The sequence below is a fragment of the Mercenaria mercenaria genome, chromosome 17 (genome assembly GCF_021730395.1).
Source record: "Mercenaria mercenaria strain notata chromosome 17, MADL_Memer_1, whole genome shotgun sequence".
Lineage (NCBI taxonomy): Eukaryota > Metazoa > Mollusca > Bivalvia > Venerida > Veneridae > Mercenaria > Mercenaria mercenaria.
The window spans coordinates 47,306,915-47,323,547 of record NC_069377.1 but is presented as its reverse complement, the minus strand read 5'-3'; the positions used below and the strand labels follow the sequence as shown (position 1 = coordinate 47,323,547).

The following is a 16,633-nucleotide window of genomic DNA, read 5'->3' as shown; positions in this document are numbered from 1 at the left end:
TCAAAATTGGTAAATATTTGTCATATTTGCAACTCTGTTTTGATACTAGTTAACCGACTTCCTGGTAAGTTTCGTTGTTAGAAAGAAATGAATGCGTGGAATATTGATTTCAAGAATATTTGCAATGCTCTTAATGTACTTGATTAATAACGTTGTCTAGATTTTAATGTAATAATCTTGTCAATATACATTCCGCTCTGCCAACAACTTGCGTAGAACATTGTCCCTTGCACTAAATCTGTAGATAAAATTTAATTTAATTGATGTTACATTGTAAGTAGTTGTTCCTTTAAAGATGCTCATTCGAGATAAAACATTTATAATTATAAGATCCGTCACTCAGAAGAATTTTAGTCTGTGTCAGTTTTATATTCGCAAACCGCGTACTTCTACACACGAAAATCATATTAAAGATACGCGATGAAAGCGTACTGACAGTCAAATTACTTACTAGAGCTTGTTAGTGTCGAAGAACTGAAAACAAACTAGTTCATCGACTATAAAGCAAAATCGGTCTTAAGTGCCGTGTGGCAACCGTATGAAAGTATCCTAATGTGTTCTGGGATCATGTGGGAAAAGTATTTCGCGTAGACGAGGAAAATTGATGTGATGGGTATTGCTCATTTCGTGAATGTAGTTAAAAATATGTACAGAAGCTATTATATGCAGTATTATTTCGGAAATTGGACGGAGTGGAGACGGAAAGAAAAGACAAATTTAATAGTGTTTTGTTAACATTCAAGCAACTCTATATTCTGGGCACGCAAAAGTTTTTGGTGCGTGGCGTTCCCTGCTTGATATTTTTCTTTGTTTTTTATTTATCCGTGACGTGCATTATTTCACCAAGGGCTACCTCCATTGAATTCTTCATATGAGGAAGCCATCAAGCTCGCTTACGGAAGATCGGTGGTTTAATCGTGGTGCCCACCGGTGGTGAAATAATCCACGAAGGGGCATCTGAGGTCTTCCTCTACCATCAAAAGCTGGAAAGTCGCCATACGACCCATGGTGGGGGTAAGAGTGAGGTTAGGTGCACCATAAACCGGTTTAAGCTCCCCAGTGGTGGTTTTGCCACTGACCGTTCCAAGGCGGTGCCTCACTATGTTCCTATATTTGTTTGTCTTGTCTTTGTGTGTTTGCTTTCTGTGTGTGTGTGTGCGTGTGTGTTGATCGTGTGCGCGTCCGCGTGCTGGGTTTGCGTTTGGGGAGGCTGCGATTTTAGAACGTGGCTTTCCCTGTTGGATATTCTTCCTTGTTTCTATAATTGCATCGGTGCAACCGTTACACACACACACACACACACAAAAACATAAATCGCTGACGGAACAGTAAGAACTGAACACACCCGTGCTTTTTGAATTTTTTTCTTACACAATACAAGTTTTCCATATATGGGATCACTTATTTTTGCTTCAATTATGTGAAAAATCAAATTAAAATATGGATTAGATTTAGTTAGAAAAACTGACAAAAAATATTTTACTCTAAAAATGAGAAGTTTAATGTTAGGACATTTGTTAAGTGTACAGTGAACAGAAGTTAATGTCAGTGTCTACTATATATATTATCTCCCTAATGTGTCTAGTATATAGCAGTTGCTTCAGTAATTTGTTTCTGACGACGTCTGTTATACAAGTAAACGCATCTCAAATGTTCCTATATGTCAAGAGCTTGGAAATCGCGACGCTATATTCACAGGGTATTTACAACATTGGTAACTTATCAGAGAATACAGACAAAAAAGTTCGAATTAAAGAAAAAAGCACTGTGACTATACTGAATCATAGTGTTTATGTACGTACATGAGTTCGCAACCTCGTTATTGAAAAATATTCTATTCTATGTTGTCCTTGTGAAGAAACAATCATTAAACGCGTAAGTATTTACCACCAAATCTTTTTTCAAAATTAATTAAGATACTTAGAATGTTTAATGAGAATCAAGGAAATGCATTGCTTCGGAAAAGGCTGACCAAACAGTTACTTTCACATTTTGCATGTATGTTCCATGTTCTGCGAGAACATGTTATCTTTTAGAAATGTAGAACTTACTCATTACATGGGCCTCCGTGGCCGAGTGGTTAAAGTCTCTGGCTTCGAATCACTTGCCCCTAACCTATGTGGTTTCGAGCCTCACTCAGGGCGTTGAATTCTTCATGTGAGGAAGCCATCCAGCTGACTTACGGAATAAAAGGTCCGTGGTTTTACCCAGGTACCCGCCCGTGATGAAATAATGCACGGAGTGGCACCTAGGGTCTCCCTCCACCATCAAAGCTAGAAAGTCGCCATATTGTGTCGGTGCGACGTTAAGCCCAACACAAACTAAACAAAAATACTCATTACAAGTTTAAAGAGCAACTAATAAGATACTCTTATTGCAGATAAACTGTTTTGAGTTGACCAGTTGTGAACTCTACCCTTGGTATTGTAGTCTAAACTGGCTTGTAGATATAACGGTGGGATAATCTGACCGACCCGCTGCGTGATCACTGTGACCTAGTTTGATCACCTATTATTGTAACTATAGATCAACTATTGTGGCAGAGACGCTGAACGGATATGACGTACTTTATACCTATAGTTCAACTTATGGCTGAGACGTTGTTCCTTCAGTTCAAAATGGCGGAGAAAGTTAAGAAAAATTTGGGTTGCAGATTTCTTTTCAATGTTTTATTTGATTTATTTCTTAATTGATGTTAAACGAAACCTGGAACACACCCGACTGAGGAGCAGTGCGTCTGGAAGGTACCGTGACATGTTTGTCAAGCGTAGAATGTGTTAGGGCGCCGTAGTATTTGTACGACTACTTCTTCACCCCGACAATACGCTGTACTGTTGTGTTTTTTTTTTTGTGTTTGTTTTGGGTTTAACGCCGTTTTTCAACAGTGTTTCAGTTATGTAACGGCGTACAGTTAACCTAACCAGTGTCCCTGCATTCTGTACCAGTACAAACTTGTTCTCCGCAAGTATCTGCTAACTTCCCCTAAGGTATGAATCAGAGATGGAGGACGAATGAATTCTGACACAATGTCTTTTATCAAATCGTTGGAGAGAGTACTAGTATACGTCGCGCCCGGGGATCGAACTCACAACCCCGCGATCCGTAGATTTGCTATCTCCCTATTTTAGCTAATTCTTCCTACGCAGTATTAGCGTTTTCATCACGTGCAATGGTTTTATTGCATTATGGTCAACCCCATATTTTTGGTATTTCTTGATTGGCTAAAGACAGAACTCCAAAGACAAGGGTACTCTCGTAAGAAGTGAAAGGCTAGAAATGCTGATTAAAACATGTTATAACTTATCATTTTACATAGAAAATAGTAGCTTCGGCATTTAATGCCTTCTAACCTTTACTGAAGTAGCAACTAAAGTACGTTCGGTCACGCGCATATGCAGAAACTCTTGCTGTTTCTTAGAATATACTCATGAGCTTGGAAGTACATCCAAACAAACAAGAAGCTTCTTTCTTTTATCTCCCACAAGATTATAATAGCATTTTTACCCTTAAAATGGCGGTCACATGACGACCCCAATATTTGTAAAAGTTGTCGATGGAACAGTTCATTTACTGAGTGGGTAAAACAAATCCATGATCAAGGTTTTTAGTGTCACCCTCCACAGAAATATGTTGGGTCAGTTTGATAACCATGGGGACTCGACTAACGCCTCGCCCCTACTTATCATGCTGACCCTACATATATCTGTGGAGCGTCATCAACAGACAACGTAGTTAATAAAGTTATTTGGTCACCGTAATGTTTTTTGCAGCTCTCGACTACTAACTACACTACTAGAAACCTTTTACCATCATTCGGCGAGTCATTAGCTGGCATTACAGAACATTACAACTTATATTCTGTCACTTTAATTTTAACAAGTTTGACCATACGAGTTGTTAAATGAGCATTTGCAATGCTGTAATGACTTTTGATTTGGTTTGGATCATTGATTTCAACTCATTTAGATTTGAAGATTGAATACTGCTTAAGCCGGTGCTAGAGGGCGTGGGCAGTGTTGCATTTTACATTACTGCTCATGAACAGACTCAATCAAACCGAGTCTGCAATTTTCACTGTTTGCCTTGTTCTCGGTGCTTCCGAGGGATCTACTTTCCAGATTTTATTTAAACAGATGTAGGGTACTGGAGTATCGAAAACATTTGGGAGTATTACTTGTTGATGGAATTATTTTTTATGTTGAAAAACGTAAGCCTGCACCCAATCCAAAAGCATAATATTATGAGATACTGCTTTGCATATAAAGTTTACCTCTTGATACCTTTCAGTTCGAATGCGGAAATTTGATATCCCTGAATGAAAAAAATACCTTCGAAACAGTCCCTTTTCAACAAATATATAAATATATTTTACACGAGACATGTTTTTGTGATTTATGTACTGCGCCTGTTGTTACCGGTACTGTAAGGGATTTACCCGTCCAGGATACCTTTATATACAATGGCTTCTGACTCTGAAACACGGTGTTATTTAGTTTTAAATAGCTTTTATATAAATATGGCATTGTTACATTATACGGTAAGTATAATCATCAGTTACACTTTAAACTAGTTAACATTTTATTTTTTGTAAATCCTTTATTGTAAAGTAAATGAGCCTTATACCCTGGTCACAAGAACTATGAGTAGGTTTTCAGTCAAATTTGGCAAACTCGTACGGCGTCCGTATGGACATCTTTAACTCATAGGAGCGTTCTACGGATTTTTTTAAATCGTAGAGGACTCGGGAAACTCGATGAATGATTTCAGACACAATTTCTGAAAAAAATACCTCAAGCAAAAGGTTAAAAAAAGCAAAATGCTCGTAACAATATCTATGACGTTAAACTTTAAAATACTTCTTAGGAAAATTATTTTCTTTTAGTGAAAGCGGTACATACACTAGTGGACCTACGCCAATTTAGAGACCCCCTAATTTTAGAGGCCACTTTTTAGTTCATTTTTATTTTGCTTGAGAACAAATTATGTTGTATTAAGAGACCAGTTCCTTCAGATGGTCGCTTAATGCAAGTTTTATGTACCTAAACTCTAACTTTGTTCGCTTTTTGCCTTTTACTGTTATTTCGCATGTCTTTAATCCTCGTTTAACCGATTAAAAGTTCATCTTTTCAAGACTTCAATTTCAACATAATATACTTTCTTACAGGGCCTGTAGACTTTCTCTCCCTAACCTGACACAAGAAAAGACGACAGAAGGTGAAAAATGACGAATTTGTATTTATTGTTAAAAGTAGGGCTCGTCCGGGATTTGAACCCGGGACCTCTCGCACCCTAAGCGAGAATCATAACCCTAGACCAACGAGCCGTTATTACTTTTAGTAAGGAAATAGTTTGAACAGGAACAAGAAATTTAATAAGACCGCAAATAAAAGTATAAACAGATAAGCATACAGCCTTTATAATATTAAATATAGCGGCTCGTTGGTCTAGGGGTATGATTCTCGCTTTGGGTGCGAGAGGTCCCGGGTTCAAATCCCGGACGAGCCCAGTCATTTTTAAAACACTAATGTTTTGTATATGATTCAATTCTTTTAAACTAATGCATTCAAGTGTTAACAAATGAAAAGTAATATCTGCTCACTTTGTGGCGTTATATTATATGCATTTTACACAACAAACTGGCGCATAAAAAAATATGGAGGGAGCTGAACACTTTAGGAAGCCGCCTTAATGAAAACTGTAAAAAGATTATTTGGAAGTATAGAACGCAACCAAGCAAATTAATAATAGACTCGGTTTTATTGGATCAGTTCATGAGAGATTATAAAATGTGCAACACCCCTCATTCTCTCCTGGCACCGGCCTAAGTGGAACTGCAGTTCTCATAAACATTGAATGTACTCAATGATACCAAAGGACCAGAAGTCACACAGACGACAGATGATTTCTTATATGTAATAACCCTTATTTATAACTGTAACCATAAGACAAATATAATGGTAACAACGATCTTGTCCTTCAAGATAGCAAAAGGTGGTGTCCTAATTATTTTGAAAGCAATTAGGACAACCGTACAGAGTTCTTTGCACCATGGAATGTTTTAATCGGACATTAAATGTATCAATGGCATCGAAATATTGTATCACCATGTGTATTTTACGTATTTCTTATTGAATGATGAATCACATATGGATACAGAAATTTTCTCAGCGGAACCAAAATACGATGATATATTACAAAGTTGTTGATATCTTTGACATAAGCCATAAAAGCGTAGCATAATTAAAGAAAATAGAATAACTGATAAATACGGCCTAATCTAGAAAAATAAATGTGACATATGCAATACTTCGACATGTTTCTGTGCCATGATATTAGATAATATATTACTCATTAGGAGCGACACGCAATAAAAAGTGCAGTAGGCTTACTATTTGCGTCTGAAATGATTATTCTTAAAGAAAAAAGACAACGTAGTTCTGCTTTAGGACTTCTTAAATCCCCATGGCAACGAAAGAATTTTCGATTATAAACATTTCAGCATTTGATAAGGCAACCATTTTGTTTTAAAGGCAATATAAATCTAAATACCTTCCGTTGCCATTGCGTATGTTAGGGTTTCTGCTGGCGGGGATAACTTTTATTTACACTGTCCTTTGACTTTTTAACATGGTGGGGGTAAGAGTGAGATTAGATGCACCATAAACCAGTTTAAGCTCCCAAGTGATGGTTTTGCCACTGACCGTGCCCCACCGTGTTCCTTTATTTGTTCGTTTTGTCCTTGTGTTTGCTTTCTGTGGGTTTGTGTTGGTCGTGCTGGGTTAACGTTTGGGGAGGTCGTTTTTATTTTGGAGCATGACTTTCCCTATTGGATATTCATCGCTGTTTTGTGACAAAATGAATAGAATACACTTTTATTTGGCCACATGATTAAAGAGGTCAAGCTACAACAGTAACAATGAAACTTTTATTTAAATCTTAATTGGTTAACTTTTACTCTACGCGAAAATGTAATCAAAAGTGTGAGTTTCCATTTAACAAAAAATAGCCACATTACTCATGTTTGTGCTCTCCTTCTTGGACGTAAATATTGTAACATGGCGGGAAAATAATTGAATTGCTATCAATATACGACATAATATATAGAAAACAAATGTGACACATGATACAGTTCGACAAGTTTCTGCATTGTGGATATGATTATTAATACTTGTAAACACAAACATACACTAACTCAGATTGATACCTATTTGATTACATCCTTCACTGTATTGGCAGTTGTCAGCTCATTTTTGGCCAAGAGAATAATTGTTTGTCTTCCCTTGAACAGTTTTGACACATCCGTGTAAAATACGGCAGCCGTGTTCGATATGCCGCGACTATGATTCCAAACAATACAGAAATAATACATGCATCTTGAATGCTATTTGAAACAAGAGGGAAAAAGTAGCCCTAAATCGCTCACCTGAAACTGACTATTTCACCTCAGATATTATGTATGACATACTGAGTCATTAATGGTAACAAATGCTTTAAATCTAAAAGGTGTTTCTATTTCTAGCTCTGGCAGCCCCTAAAATCAGTCAAGCGGAGCCATTTGAAATAATTTGAGAGAGAAAGATGCTATAGACCAAGTCTGGTGAAGATTCATCAGCAAGATCAGGAGGAGAAGTCGTTTACATATTTATTTTTCTATTTTAGCATCTGGTGTCCCCTAAAATCAGTCAAGAAAGTCATCTGAACACTTATACGGATGCTTCAGACTAAGTTTGGTGATGATTCATCAAACAGTACATGAATAAGTTTAAACATTCTTCTCTATTTTATGTCTGGTGACCCTAAAATAAGTCAAACTGGATAATTCAAATAAATGTAGGAGAGAACCTTATCAGGATACGACAGACCAAGGTTGATGATACTCCGTCAAGTGGTTCATGAGTGGAGTTTGTTATCCCTGGGACCCGTTAAATCAGTCTTGTGGAAATATGTTAAGACCTAACAAGGTTGCTAAGGACCAAGTTTGGTGATGATCTATCAGACGGTTCTTATTGAGAGATAATTTAATGGTTTTTCTATTTTGAGCTGTGGCGTTCCCTAACGGTCAAGTGGAACCATTTTACAAACTTTTGAGAGAACCTCACAATAATGCATTTACGCGAAAGGAACAAACAAGTTGTGCTTTTAAACAAAGCTTGTGAGTTTTAATATTGGAACGATTATAAACTGTTCCCACCACCAATCATAATGCTAACAAATGCCTTATTTTACGTATACCAATACTTATGAAGCCATTTAAAATATTAAATTCTAAGCTACTATACATTATGTTCTTGTTCCTTACGTGATATTCACTGAGAACATGTTGACTCTAATCAATTGTTGAAATGAGTAGTTTATCCACAACCTAGACATCTTTCAGACCTTTCGAAGACAATCTTGAATCTAAAAAATCAAACCAATGTTGACAATTTCTATTCCCGTCTGAAATTGATTTCGTTTATTAGAAATGTATTTTTGTAGGATAAAGGTACCAGTTCATTAAACAGAACTGCACGCAATCTTACAAGAAGTTAGATCATTTGACCTCATGGGGAAAATGCAATTAAAATCAAGCAAAAAAAGACAACGAAGGGGGAAATTAGAAAATGCACTATGTTGATTACCCGATTAAATTTCTCTTTTGGAATAAAGTTCTATTAAATTCGCAAGTTTATTATCTGTCTCTTAATACATATTAGCAAAATAAAATCTGCGTACCAGAAAGTTAGCTTTGTGACAAGGTTTGTTGGTGATCGGATTTCTCCGTATACCCTGTAGTGATTTTATCTTGCAGACTGACCTTTAAGTTAGTATTTTTCTGAATTTAGACAATATCAATGCAAATAAAACGTCCAGATTGGATTACCACTTACCCTATATGGGAATCACTAATCCCGAGATGGAATATTTTTGGTAAGCATATGACATCTCTCGACCTACAGAAATGTTGGTTATTGTTAAAGGTGTGATAATCAGGTAAAAAAAAGTGCGTAGACGTTGGTAGAAAAAGTATCAACGTTACGGAAAAAAGTAATGTTACTGTCTATTTTAAAATCAGTATTCCCCTCTGCAGGCTGCAATCTTTTGCAGCTAAAATATGCTTAACATTTCAGTCTCAGCATGACATACACAAGACGGGCATCAAGATGATAACCATACAAATCGGAATAAAGATTGCTGCTTTTTTTTCTAATGCGGGTCTTGATGCCGATGTTAATAAGAACTTTGGTTATTCTTGCAACCGATCCGTAATCAACACTGTTTGTAAGTAAAGTGATTTTTATTAGTTAAAACACGTGCATATCCGAACTTTTCGGCCTGAGTGGTTCCAATACCCCCGCTTTCATAGTTTTGGGTATTGTATAATAACCCCTTGGATATGGTGCCTGCTTTTTAATTTTGTCTTTTGGCAGTTCCTGTGACATGCAGGCTCCATAACCTCAGATCCCATTTCTAAATTCCAGTTTGTGCAGTTCTGCCCATTGTTTTCTCGTTTAGAGCAAACCCATTATTTTAACTGGGGACATAGTACGCCGCTTTTCACGAAATTACATGCAAGTGTATCATTGAAGTTTTCATGTGCACCACCGTATGAACACATCTGTGTGTCTCTAATTGGTTTTTGTATTTGTAGCATGTGGAAATGTTGAGTTCTGCTAACCCTGGGGCTAGAGGGCGTAGACGATAGCATGCATTTCCACTACCGTCCATGAACAGGCTCAATTAACCCGTGTTGAGCGACCTATGCAGTTTCTACTGTAACACAGTTTTATTTCATGATTTTTTTAAGGCAAACAAGAAATATCTTTAAAAATGATGGTCGGCGAATTGTAATAAGGAAAGAAGTTTATGAATTTTTCATCTAACATTCATCTTTCATCTAACATTTTTCTAATTGCAAAACTAAACACCGCACTTTAACAATTTAAATGGTTCTCTTTTAATTTTTCCACAAAAGTTTCGTAGGGTTGCAATTTTGTTTCGTATATCCTTAGACGAATAATTACAGCAGTAGTTTGATGAAGATTCATGAAGCGGTTCATGGGAAGAGGTCATTAAACGTGTTTATATTTGTAGCTAAATTGGTCCCTATCCCCATTTGTAACAAAATAGCAGGAGACCTTACGATATTGTTACACATCGAGTTTGATAAAAATCCATTACATTTTAGTGGTTAATGCGAAGAAAGGCATATCTACTTTTAGCTTTAGGGGTCCCAAATAGGACCCAAGTCCCTGTGTAAATAAATTTGGAAGAGGACCTTATAATGATGCTCCAGACCAAGTATGACAAAGATCCGCCAAGCTGTTCATGAGACACTGTATAAAGGCATTTCTAGTTTTAGCTCTAGCAGCCCCTAAAAGGGGTCAAATGTCCCAGCTGAACAAAGTTGGCTGTGGGCCTAATAAAGATGCTACAAATCAAGTTTGATTAGAATACATGAGAAAATTTTTTAATTTATTATTATTTTTATTTATTTCTAAAATAGGCCAACTGATCCCGCTTTAACAAATGCATATTCGCTATTCATGAGTCTTTGGACAATGACGTCACACCTATAGAAAGTGAAGGTCAAGCAATACATACAATTGTAATTATTTCAATATTTCTGTTTTATAAGCAAGGTTTGACGGTAGTCATATCACATAGATAAACTGTATGCAGCGTACCTTCATTTTAGTGTAATGAGATTCAGTCATTATATAGCATATATATAATGAAACAGATTTCAACTGAGTTCAATATTTGCATACCATACTAAAGAAAAATATTCATATATAATAAATCAGTTAAATAATTTATAACAAATATATCAAAGCAAACAAGTACTCATTTTAATATGCAATCTGAATAAGTCACAAAAGCAAGAAAACTTTTCATATACAGACGACAATTGTAACAAGGAAAATCTTTTAAAAAGCACTTCTCTACATTAAAGACTCTTATCACACCCATATTCATGTGATACGCAGACCGTATTCAGCTCTTTCTTTAATTTGATATATGTTAGTATTTGAACAGTTTTTATCATATTTATTAAACTTACTTATCATTTTGAGATATATCAATATTCTTGCTAAATATACTGAGCCAAAGTTAGCTTTAAAACTGTGAACAGCGTCGTTTAGGATAGACGCTTTGTCTACATTTCACTCAGCGTAGCACAATCAACAGAGTGAAAGAAATTGACACTCTCGTCCAATCGGGCAGAGTGTTGCATAAATCTTCCATTCTGATAAATTATCTATAATGCGTTATCAAGTAGTTTGATTTGCAAACTGAAGTCACGTGGCATAGGTAGCGAAAACGAATTTAGACGGCGTCGCCGAAAAAAAGATCTAGCTCTAAGAAAATTCCGAGGCCCAACAAGAAGTTCAAATGGCCGATCCCTATGTAAAATTACGCTTATAATAAAGTTTCCATCTTTTGTCGCGAGCTTCGTGGCCTGATGACAACTTTTGTTATATTTAAGAAATATTATTTTCGGAGTTCATGCTAAATGATCGACATAATAACATCGGCAAACCCATGAATCACACTAGCAAAATAAATGTCATAATTTTAAATGGAAAATAATAGGACAAATGTAAATATTTATGTATGAATGTACTATTCAAGCGGAGGAGCGAAAATTCCCCGTTTAATCTATGCAACATTTATATATAGTTCTTAATAACAAAAGTATCGCTTCAAACAGTACGGATATACTTATAATTATATCCAACTTGCTAGAGAGATCACGCCAATTGAGAGACTGTGTACATTAAGAAACCACTTTTTCACTTCATTTTTGTGTTGCTAAGAACAAATTATGTTGTACTAAGAGACTAGTTTTCTCTGGTTGTCTCTTAATGCAAGTTTTTCTGTACATAAATTATAGTGTAGTGCCCCGGCCCCGGTACTGTACTTTACTTTTGGTTAGGGTAAAAATGTTAAATTAAACAGACCAAGGGCAAGGGCCTACTGTCCGGGAACTAAGTCCTCCAATTTAATACTATATGGGTTTACTCGTTTTATTTATTTGGGGTTATCAATAAGTTGAATAAACTAGGGTCTGGTCGCGACCCTATAGGCTGGTAGCGCCCAAGACAAGGGTGGTAGCATCCAAGTTAAAAGGCTGGTAGCGCCCGAGTTCGAAATTATTTCTAAGATAAATAAACTACTGACAATGTTCCTTCGGCTTCAAACATTTTTTTTTATTTTCTGAGGAGCCTTAACAATAAGTATTAATTAAAACTGAATAAAATAATCAGTAATAAAATATATGGCAAAAGTCGTGTAGCAGGCGGATCGAGAATCAAACTCTAAAATTACAAAGATTTCTATGAGAAAAACAGCCAAATACTGCTAATAAATATAACTGTTTAATTTAATGATAATAAGTACCTTGCAGTTTCAAAGTATGAATAATTCGTTTAAGTTTTAGAAGCGTAAATAAAAAAATGTCTATGAACAAACTGACAAACAGCCTGGCTATACGAGAGACGGAGGCAAAGTGAGGATTCTAGCGTTCCAAGAATTAATATTTTGGTATGCAAATGAGGATGATTACCAAATCTAAATAAGGCCAAAGTCGGAAATACCCGGACAGATCCGTAACCGAGTTGAGGCTACGAACTCACTTCGCCCGACCATGACGTCATTCGGGATACGAACATTCCCTTATATGTAAATAAGGTGGAGCTTAACCTCTAACCACGTGTAAACAACCAAAGTCGGACAAAAATAAATAATAAAACAATATAGAACGCTACGAATCAATACTACATGCCAAGTATTAATATCAAATACTTGACAATAAAAAGTTAACTATTTCTGCAGAATATAAAGCGATTTCGGTCCGCTTGTACGAGATTTAGTCACCCGGTGCATACGTACAAAAATCCAAGATGGTTGACAACGGTCAAAATTTCAACTGACATAAACTTTTATCAAGCTTTACACAGTCAACAATGGACATTACATGAAAACATAGATTTAATTTAATACAGCAGGTGATTGTTGATTGAACCGTTGAATACCTCAGGCTGACATTGCGTACTTTTATAAAGAATCCCTGTGAAAGCTAGAATTACAGTTTCACTAACTGACACAACCGCATGACAGAAGTAGAGTTCTAACATTTTGAAATGTAATTTAGTAAACAACAATTTAACAATGCGACTGGTTATCAGTCAATGCCTTGAAATGTTACCGAACAATGAACTGTGATTAAAAAGTAGCTGAAAGATAGCCTGAAAATTTTAACATCAAAACATAATGGACTACTGATAGGCCGTAAAAACAATGCAAAACAATTGCATGAAACCAGGTCGTGAGGCATCATGCCTCACAAAATCACCGTCAATTTCACCTTAACCCTTTGATATAAGAAACTTTCTTAAAGGGCCTGTAGATTTTCTTTCCCAAACCTGACGCAAAGAAAAGACTGACAGAAGGTCAACAATAACGAATTCGTACTTACTGTAAAAAGTAGGATTCGAACCCGGGACATCTCGCACCCTAAGGGAGAATCATATCCCTAGACCAACGAGCCGTTTTTATATTAAATAAGGACATAATTCCAACAGAAACAAGAAATTTGTAAGACCGGAAAATAAAACTTTAAATAGATAAACATATAGCCTTTATGATTATCTATACAAAGCGGCTCGTTGGTCTAGGGATATGATTCTTGCTTTGGGTGCGAGAGGTCATGGGTTCAAATCCCAGAGAAGCCTATACATTCTAAAATGATTTATATGCGATTAAGTGTTAGAGTTTTAATTTTTTAAAGTTATTTTCGTAAAATTTTACACACAGAGATTAATGCCATAAATTGAATAAGATTTTAGATAAAATTTGTCGTTACTCACAATTAGTTTTAATGAACAAAACTTAATTTATGACAACTGACTTTATGTGCAGGGATGCACAGACCCTTGCTAACCCTTACATTTGTACATTGAAGTATCTAAAAAGCTTTGGTCAGACCCAACCTGTGCCACAGGCTGATTCTTTCTCTGAATTAACCAGCATGTTCTCTGGCCTTAACACCTTAAGACATATTTTGGTGGGTGGTGAAACACTCATTTACTCCCGCAACTTAGCTATTTTAAAACAATTTATTTGATTGAAGAACTTAATTGGTAACAATAATTTTTTCTGAGCTTCATTACTCACAGTTGGTTTACATGTAACAGCGACCCTTTTGATTTTCACCGAACTTGACCTTTAAGATAGCAAAAGGTGGCGTCCTAATTGTTTTAAAAGCAATATGGACAAACTGACAGTGTTCCTTGCACCAAGGAATGTTAACACATATTTTAATTGGATATTTAGTGCATCCATGGCATCGAAATATTGTATCGTCGCGTTCGTTTATTATGCGTATTTATAACTGAATTATGAATCATCTATGGATACAGAAATTTCTCTCAGCGGTATCATAAGACGAGAAATATTTCAAAAATGTGGAGATCGGTGACATAAGCCGTAAAAGCGTATCATAATTACTGATGAAATACGGCTTAATATATAGAAATACAAATGAGTCATGTAGTTCGACATGTTTTTTCGCCTTGATATTAATCATATATTACTCCTAGGAATCAGAATCTCCCAAAGAACGCGCTTACTTATGTACACGGTCATTACATTGCATCCCATCCCTGTATATATCAAATCGTCTGACCTACACGCAAGAACAATACCAGCATTCTTACTATATGTGTCTGAAATGATTCTTCCCAAAGAAAAAGACAACGGAGTTCTCCGGTTGTTTCTGTTTTATGACTTCTCTAAATCCTCATGGCAATGACCGAATTTTCAGTTCTAAACATTTCAGCATTTGATAAGGCAACCATTTCGTTACAAAGACAATATAAAACCAAATGGGTGATTTAGTTTGTTTAAAATTGTACCTTGTATCAAAAGTTTTAAGAGACAATTTCTCTCTATTGTTTCCAGCTAGAAAAAAAGCTATCAAACTAAATTAACTATAGTATATCATATACTTGGATAAGATTCAAACTCCAACGATCCAATTTTAAAAACTCTTAGAGCATTAAGATAGTCTTGCAGTTTGTGATTAATCGAAGTCGATAGAGTAACATCGTTTATCCAGAAAACCGAGAACAAAACATACCGGTAGCAGAAATGTTTCCGAGAATCTATAATATCACGTGTATTAAGTGTGAAACAGTCAGTAATAAGGCTGATTTTGACAATAGGCTGGTCTAGATGTAAAAGGATTCAAAATGTTAATGTGAAATAAACAGCAATACATGGACACCTATTGATATGACTTGTGAAAAAAATAAACAGAAAACACCTTTATTTTTGCCATTAATAGAGGTCAATCTACAACAGTAACTATGATTGTTTTTATTAAAACCTTAACTGCGGAACTTTTACTGTACGCGAAAATCAAAAGCATGAATTCCCATTTAACAAAAAATAGTCACACTTCGCATGTTTGTGTTCTCCTTCTTGAATGAAAATAATATAAAATGTTGGGAAAATAACTGAATTGCTTTCAGTATACGACATAATCTGTAGAAAACAAATGTGACACATGATATAGTTCGACAAGTTTCTGCACCGTTGATATTATTATTAATAATTGTAAACACAAACATCAGCTAACTCAGATGGATATCTATTTGATTACATCCTTCTGTGTATTGGCAGTCGTCCGCTCCATTTTGGCCAAGAGAATGATTTTTGTCTTCCCTTATTTAACAGTTTTGACACATACGTAAAATACGGCAGCTGTGTTCGATATACCGCGACAGTGATTCCAAAAAATACGGAAGTAATACATGAATGTTTAATCCCATTTGAAACAAGAGGGCCATATTGACCCTAAATAGCTCACCTGAAACTATTTCACCTCACATGTTATGTATGACACACCGAATCATGAATGGTAACAACTTTTATAATTCTAAACGTTTTTTGTCTATTTCTAGCTCTTGCAGCCCCTAAAATCAGTCAAGCGGAACCATTTGAAGTAACTTGAGAGAAAAAGATGCTATAGGCCAAGTTTGGTGAAGATCTATCAGCAAGATCAAAAGAGGATTTTAGCCATTGGTGTCCCGTATAATCAGTCAAACAAAATCATTTGAACAAATTAAAAATACCTTATACGGATGCTTCAGACTAAGCTTGGTGATGCTTCATCAAACGGTGCATAAAGAAGTTTAAAAGTTTTTTTCTCTATTTTTAGCTCTGGTGACCCTAAAATTAGTCAAGCGGGATAATTTAAATAAATATAGGAGAGAACCTTATCAGGATGCTACAGACCAAGATTGATGATACTCCGTCAAGTGGTTCATGAGAAGAAGTCGTTTAACAAAGATTTTGCCATTTGTATCTCTGGAACACAGTATTTCAGTCTTGCGGAACTACTTTAAGACCTAACAAGGATGCTATTGATCAAATTTGGTAATGATCCATCAAACGGTTCTTGTAAAAAGATCGTTTGTTTAACGTTTTTTTCTATTTTGAACTGCGGCGTTCCCTAAAGTCGGACAAGCTGAACCATTTTTGAGGGGTCATCACAATAATGACAAATAAACAAGGATACATATCAAACAGGGAATGCCGCGCTCCAAAACGCAGCCTCCCCAAAACGAAAACCACAGCACGAAGA

General features: G+C 35.9%; 2 non-coding genes across 2 annotated transcripts; one reads left to right on the top strand and one right to left on the bottom strand.

The window, feature by feature from the left end:
* Window positions 1–5,251: 5,251 nt before the first annotated feature.
* Window positions 5,252–5,323, bottom strand: Trnap-agg (transfer RNA proline (anticodon AGG)). The gene has a single exon. It is a non-coding gene; the product is annotated as a tRNA-Pro (tRNA).
* A 110-nt stretch (window positions 5,324–5,433) lies between these two features.
* On the top strand, window positions 5,434–5,505 carry Trnap-ugg (transfer RNA proline (anticodon UGG)). Its single transcript has one exon. It is a non-coding gene; the product is annotated as a tRNA-Pro (tRNA).
* The last annotated feature ends 11,128 nt before the right edge of the window (window positions 5,506–16,633 follow it).